Source organism: Chaetura pelagica, unplaced genomic scaffold (genome assembly GCF_000747805.2).
Source record: "Chaetura pelagica isolate M959 unplaced genomic scaffold, ChaPel_1.0 scaffold405, whole genome shotgun sequence".
In the NCBI taxonomy this organism is placed as follows: Eukaryota; Metazoa; Chordata; class Aves; order Apodiformes; family Apodidae; genus Chaetura; species Chaetura pelagica.
In genome coordinates, this window is record NW_009953489.1 from 2,346,011 (window position 1) to 2,354,076 (window position 8,066).

Here is an 8,066-nt window from a genome sequence, read left to right on the forward strand (position 1 = left end):
GGGCCCGGCCCGGCCAGGGAGGCTTCGTGCTCCCACGCCCGCTGCTCGCGGCCCCGGGACGCCTCGTGCCTCCCGCTGCTCCCCGGGGAACAAGGCGCGTGCTCAGCCCGCAGACAAAGCGGCCGTTCTGCCCCCGCGCGAGGCGGCGCGGCTGGGAGGCCCGATTCTGCACCCGGAACCGGGCGCAGCAGAGCGGGAGGCGGAGGCAGAGCGAGCTCCGAAAGGACGTGGCTCTCACACCGCGGGGGGCTCCCGGGGGGCTGCCCCAAGCGTGTGTGGGGTTCGGGCTGTGAGCACACACCGGCTCGGGGCTCCCTGTGCAGCTCTGGTTCATCCCTCTCCTGCTCTGGATGCCACAGCCTCTCTCCCCAGCTTACCCTTCTCCGTGTTTCTTTCATACCTTTAACTTGAGCACGTTAAGATACCCCGAGGTTTGGTCTCTTCCCTGGATGTTGCTTGTTTTTTCCTGGCTTTTATCCCTGTCTTGTGAAATGCATCCAAGTGAGATGGATTGTTTTCCGTTCAACTGGAGTTTTCCTTGTGGTGTGGAAAACTGGACTAACTGGCAAATATTTTCCTGGTTTTGGATATATTACTCTCAGTTCTACTAAATAGATTTTTTTTCTGTCACATCTTCCCATCCCTTCAATTCCAGATATTGTTTTAATTATTCAATTTCTTCATGCAAATATTGGTGTGTCCATACAAGAGCACATGTACAAGAAACTTGTAGTACAGCCTTCTTATAGAGTATACAGTCATCAATCAAACATCATTCTGTGATACCGTGGTTTAATGTCATAACAAACCAGTCGTGTGGCCTGGGAGGCTTTAGTTTCTGTGCCCAGGCTGTGAGCTCTGCTGCCTGCAGCGCTGGGAGGGCGGGCAAGCAGGACTGGGGATTCCCTTGGAGGCCAGGAGCCTCTCCTTTTCTGTCACTTCATCAGAGAAACCCACCTCCAGCCAGGTTTCAAAGATATGGTGTGTAGGTATGGACAGATCTGTAGGTGTGTTTATGTATGCAGGTGTCTTTTTGGCCCTGAGACACATCAAGATAATTTGTGATACTTGCTAGCTCAAATGTACCCCAGAATATCTTTGCAAGATTGAGTGCTCCTGAGCATAGTGCATATATGGATCTGGTAAGCACATTGTGATGACTTGGGGAATGGAAGTTAGAATTATTTATTAGATATCCATTTAGACTCCTTAGAAATGTAATGTAACCTTTAACTTTCAAAGTGTGTCAGCAGAGGAGTTAGAACATGAAGACATGGACTTTATGGCTCAGGTACTTGGTACAAATCATACAAAGCACATTCATTCCCCCAGTGGTTGTGGCTCTACAAGGCAACATGATCCTTAACATCAACTTACTAGTAACCACTTTTTGTGAAACATTGTATGTGGTAGCACATCTGAGATCTGGTAATGTATTTTCAGCATTCCTCAGGAACAACTGCAATTTCTGACTTGCCTTTTTAATGTAGTTTTGTCCTGAATACTACAAGTGAGTTGTGGTAACTCCAAGACAGGCAGGCAGGCCACAGGCAGCTGTTGTTTTTCTTTCTCTCTACATCATGTAATCAGAGAACTGTCTTGTGTTTTTGAGAGAAGCATTGTACCGAGACACTGCCACCCTGGGATGGGTTATTACAAAACCAGTTTCTATGCCATCAACAATGCCTTCAGTTGCTGCTGGAATTGAATGGAAGTGTAACAATGACATGGTTAATGACAGAAGCCAATGATCAATATGTCTCATCTGTCATTGCTGTAACTGAAGAAGATTGCTATTATCCTTTTGGTTTATATATATATAATATATAGTATATATAATATAATCATTATACAGCTAAACAAAAAACTCTTCAACTGTCAGTCATATGATTAATATAAAATGATTTGACCTTTTCAAAATACTGTGTTCAACTGATTTGTTTGGAAAAAAATGCATTGTTAAAGTGGTCATGTTCCCATGGAAATTTTAGGTCCCAGTTTCCAAACCAGACCTATTTAGCTGGAAGTGCAGCTACAGCTTTGTTATTGACCATATAAAAAAGTGAGCTCGGTGTGCTGAAACAGATGAGAAAGTTGCTTTTCAGGAAGAAACCTCTCTCACTTCAGAGAGAGTGGGAGGTGGAATTATATCCATATCTGAAGTTGGTGTCAGGAAGAGCCTCAGGAATTGCTATGAATGAGAAGGGCAGAAACTTTTTGAGGCAAACTACGTACTGTTCCAGCCTTACATTCTGCATTTGCAAAGCACTGCTACGTAATTGTCCTTCAGCAAGAAAATACCTTGAAATTGTGCACAAACATCTCAAGGTATTTGTCGTTAGCTTCAGTCATTGCTTTCTGTTCATAAGATGCTCTGCATGGATCTTATCTTGATTCGTGCAAGACTGACTCACACATTCTTTCACCACTTTTGAGATTTGGTCTGTGGGTATGTCGTCATTTCGACCAGGAAAACCCCACAACTTGCATGTATTCGAAAGGCTGATGCTGCTGTTTTGCAGACAGTTCTATTGCTGCAACAATTGTTTTTTGGTGCTAAGTTATAAGCAACTTGCAAAATGACACATGCAAAGTTGACTGCAGGATGGAGGCTTAAGCTAATGGAGAAGTGAACCAGACATCAGAGCTTAAATGTGATCTCCAAAATAAGTAAAATAAAGCCAGTGCAGCTCAGCTTTATCTTTAGTCAGGATAAAAGGAGTCATGCTGAGCACTGACCCTGTCAAGTAGAGTCACTGCTCTGTGTGCTTGAAATTCAGTGTAGAAAGGCAGGCAGAGGGGTGCACTGCCTTTTGTACTGCCATCCATTGCCTTCAATGAAATGGAAATTAACAGAGACAATCCAGCTGGTCTGCATCTACTTACACCAGAAGTTGCCCCAAATTTCCTTATACTAAGTTTATTTTGAAGTTTTGCAATTGTGTGTCACTGAAAACATTATTTTGGGCTACCTGTTTTACAACACATCAAGGAACTAAAAAAAAAAAAGATAAAGAAGGAAGGAACTAAAAAAACAATTGACCACAAGGGCATTTCTACAGACACCACAAAATGGAAAGGGTAAGATATGAAAGAAGAACCTGGCAACTTAAAGTTACAACACAAAAAAAGACCAATTAGTCATTTCAGACCAATCCAGTGTTACATGTTCAACTTTCACAGAAGTTTATTTCATAATAGTTCCTGAAATATGCCATGCTTCTTCTTTTTTGTACGTGCCTACATAAACTTGAACATATACAGAAGAAGAAGTTGGGGTTCAGGGCAAGAAGACAGAGAAGCCAAGTCTGAACAAACATACATTACTTTAGCTACCTTTTTATTGTCCGTGTCTGTTTAATTTCTGAAAATTTGGCCATTGTTGTTACTGGATAATTTCGAGTTTCCTAAATATAGCTAATTACTGCTTCCAGGCTGCCCTGTATGTGCCAGCAATGGCTGTTTGCCAGAGCTGCATTTTATGGATCATTTATAGTATAAGAAAGTCTCTACTGCACCGTACAAAGTGGTATTTCCTGCAGGAGAAGCACATGGTGCCAGTGACAGCAGCAGGGAGAGCTGTGCTGTGACTGCACAGCAGCTCTGGGGGCTGCAGACCAGCAACTAGTGACCCGTGTTGCCATTTCCTTTTGCTCTGAGTTGCTGAGCTTGTGTTCCACGCATGGTGTTCCCTGGTTTTTCCATGCAAACGGGACTGTGAAAGGCCTGCTTCTCTGTGATTGCAAACGTGCTTTTCTACAGTGTCGTTTTCTGCATTTTTGGGACTGTGAAAGGCCTGCTTCTCTGTGCTTTTCTACAGTGTCGTTTTCTGCATTTTTGTGGTGGTGTCGCCTCTTGGTATTTTCAGATGCTGATGAGTGGGTGGAAATTTTTGGGTTGCAACAGAAGGACAAACCCTGCCCAGTGTAACACAGCCTTGCTGGTCTGTCTGTGCCTGTGCACGTTGAGCCCTGGAGGTCTTTTAGGTCCATAGATCCACCAAGTGACTGACTGAATAAATGCCCACCCCACAGGAGCATTAAAAGACCTTTATTGTGGAGTTTCTCAAGCTCCTTGTGGAAACAATGTAATAGATGTCTGTGATACTGGTTTTTATTTTTTTTTCCCATTTTCTTTGTGAAAATCTATTTGAATAAGGAAACTATAAATTGACCGAGATGCAAGGATTTGTTTCAAGCAATGGCCCCACCAAAGAGGGGGCATAACCATGGTTTGAACAGGCAGGAGCTCCTGTTTCTACCCTCTTGATTTGTGTCCTAGGACAAGGCCCTCAGTCCACACTGTTCTTTGGCTTTTGAATTTGTAGCATGAGGATTAGAATACTTCCCTTCAGAGGAATGTGAGGATTATGTTTTGTTTTGAAAGCACTTACTTGGACTTATATAATAATAAACCCTATTGCTTGCAAAATGATTAATCATGGGTACATCCAATACATTTTATTATGCTGAAAGTAGAGAATTTTGAAAATAGAAGAAATAATAATTTTTTTTCAGAAAGTGTCTGGAACAATACTAAGAAAGGAATCTTGACAACCTTCTCACTGCTGTCCCCAGTAAAAAGAAAGCCTTTTGGATAAAAAATGACCATAACTTTCTGTCCTGTTCAATTCCACATTCTTCATGAATGCTGACATGTAATTTAATCATTATTAAAAAAATATTTTACAAGGTTGCATTCTAAAACAAGGAAGCAGCCATTATAGATCATTGCATGTAACTTATTTTGAATGAACAGAATCTTCAAACCTTCTTTCAACTGCACTAACTCTCAGTCTTTACTTTTCCTTGGGTTTGTGGTAAAAATATAAAACCAAGAGCAATGCTCATGTGACCAGAAGATTTGGATGCTGTTCTTTCTTGAGAGAGTTCAGAGAGAGACACGTAGAAAAGCCTTTTCAAGAGCAGGCTGCATTGACCTAGCAGAAATCCACAAAGAAGGGTGGGACGATAGGCAGTGTTCCATCTCTAGCAATTTGGTATTGTTACCAATTTAGTGGGATTTAATTACTGTTGTTAGGTTCTGTCCAGATGTTTGGAATGAATAGGCTGAAGTCAGCCTTTTCTCAATAACTGTTGTTGAAAAACTGCTGCAGGCTTTCAAGCACTCAGAAGAATAAAAGAATCAAAGATGAAATGTAGATGCCATTACTCAATCTTCTGTCTTGCTGGCATCTTTTGTGTACTTAAAAACTTCACAGGAATATTTGCTAAAAGCATAAACTATCTGAAAACAGAACTTTTAAAGCAAATCTGTTGCCTTTTACCTCAACTGACAAATGAAGGCAGTTTTATATAAAATATGTTTGGGAGTGAATAACAGAAATAGAAGTTTCAAATTAAAAAGACCAGTCTTCCTCATAGCAAGGTAATGGTTTCTAATTTTCTTTGTTGCAGACAAGAAATAACGGTAACTAAATTCCAAAACCTCTTTTCATTTCTGTTTAGGATTAAAATACACTCTCTACAACCCAGACTTCAGATCAAAGTGATTTTGAGAATTGTTGGGTGATCCTGACAGTGTCTGTGGCAACTGGAGGGGAGAAGTGCTTGTCTTGTTGGCGGACTGAAGAGGTGTGATGTCCTGCTTCTAAGTGAGGCAAGAAGTTCTGGGCAGGGGGACGGGGTTACCACACCCTCCAGCCAGGCAGCAGTCTGTGCCTGCAGGTGAAACAGCTGGGACTGCCTGGGATTCTCACTGGAGAAGATGCAACTCAAATCGGCCCTTTCCAGGGCAGCTCAGATCCCAGTGGTGATTACCTGTCTTGGATTCCATCTTGTAAAAACAGGGAATCTAACATCCTTTGACTAATTATACCAGGACTGAACCATAAACAGAGAAGTAGGCAGTGGATTTTTGTGTGATATTTTTCACAATTTTGAATTTTAAAACCTATTGAGCAAATATTATAGTGTCTGTTTTTACAGATCAGTATTTCGGGAAACACTAAGTGGTTAAAGGAACTGTATTTTTTTAAAGGCAGTCAACCAAACTGTAACTGGGTCAAAATAAGTCAGATAATTTTTCATTTAAAGACTCCCTCTTGCGGCATTCTGTGGCATTAAGTCGTTCTTGCTGGCTTGTTTTGACCTATTTTTGTAGGAAAAGTCACTCCATATAAGGTACTGCAAAACTCAAACACAGTTCCATTGCACCGTGTCAGGGATTTAAATGTGGGGCCCCTGAAAATAACTGGCAGTTGTACAACTCTAGTAGACTGCTGGCATATTTTTTATCTTTCTACTGAGTCCCTGCTTTTTATTACTCAGAGATTTATTTTTTACATGTACAACCACAAACTGTTTTTCATCTGTGTTTTTCACCCTGTGCAAGAGGTGTCTGCCCAGATGACATGGAGCATCCAGTGCCTCTCTTGTAGGGGTTGTGTAATAATTAGGGGTGTGTGATTCCTGGGAAGCAGCCAGTGCAGAAGCAGAGGATTCCCCATGCATCAATAGCTAAGAGAATGCAATTAGTCATGTCATAGTAATGGAGATGGAAAATGCACGTTCTGCAAAGAGATCTCCACAGGAATGTCAATATCAGTGGCTTGCTGCCCTGGGGCAGAGGGAAATCTGAATCTTGAACACTAATACACACCAGAATTTAATGCTTTCCATAACGTGTAGGAATGAGATTAAATCCTTATTGCCCGCCAGCAGCCTCCCAGGGCAGGGAATCACACTATTTAGATGCAATGTCCAATGTGTATTTGGGCAGGAAGAACTATTAGCTCTTTTCAGTCACACTTAAGCCCTAATCAACTCCCAATTCTAAAATAAATAGAATCTCCCCACTTGCTTTAGTTGAAGCTGTTTGCTTTTGTGGTACCAAGACCTGACAAGGCGTCCTGCCTGTTCTCTAAAGCACAAATCCTGCCCTGGAAAGGCGCTCTGCGGCTGCCCTCTAGCAACTCTGGTGGTAATTTCTCTTTCAATAGAGATGTAACTACCCTGAACACGTTTGTAGGCCCTAAAGCTTTCCAAAACTGTCTCAAAGGAGTTTTGGTTAAACAGGTGTAAAACTGGAAATTTGAATTTTAATCTGGAATACCAGGAGTCTTAATTTTTAATATTTGAACCCAGTAACTGTTTCTACAATTCCTGTGTTCATGTAAGGAAAGACTGTCTTTTGAACTGAGAATCTGGGTCAGTTTATTGAGGTGAAGATACATCGAATCTTTGATAATGTTACTTTTATTACATGTTTTTCACTCACTGAACCACTAATTCTTTTTTTAATCCCGTGATCTGTGCTGGTTCTTACATTTTTAGGTCTCTAAGTATCCCCTGCCATAAGTGTTTTAAAAGCCTATTATCAAAGCCAAAATGAACAAACTCAGTAATTATGAGAGATTTTCTTGTTCCAACGGCTTTGAGGGGTTCAAGAGGCAGTGCAGGAAACACGGACATAATCCTAGATAGCGTGTGAAATCCCTTGGAGCCTTTGTTTTTTATGCTTTATTTATGTTCTTGTTTGTTTTCACAGAATAGTCACGGTTGGAAAGGACCCCCAGATCACCGAGTCCAACAAAAAAACCCCCACAAAACAAACAACAAATCACAACCCCCCCCCAAAAAAAAACTCCACAAAATCACACCCCAAAAAGCACACATGCTACAATCTCAGCTACCAGAACATTTCCTGAAGTTCCTCCTGTACGCATTTCCTGAACACATCCAAGGATGGTGCCTCCACCCCCTCCCTGGGCCCAAAAAAACCCCACAGCACACATCCTACAATCTCAGCTACCAGAACATTCCCTGAAGTTCCTCCTGTACACATTTCCTGAATAGATCCAAGGATGGTGCCTTCACCCCCTCCCTGGGCAGGCTGTTCCCGTGCCCGACCACTCTTTCAGTACAGAAATTCTAATATCCAGTCTAAAGCTCCCCTGGGCAACTTCAGGCCATTTCCTCTGGTCTCGTCACTACTCACTTGGCAGAAGAGCCCAACACCCACCTCCCCACAACCTCCTTGCAGGTAGGAGAGGGCAATGGGGTCTCCCCTCAGCCTCCTCCCACCCAAACACCCCCAGCTCCCTC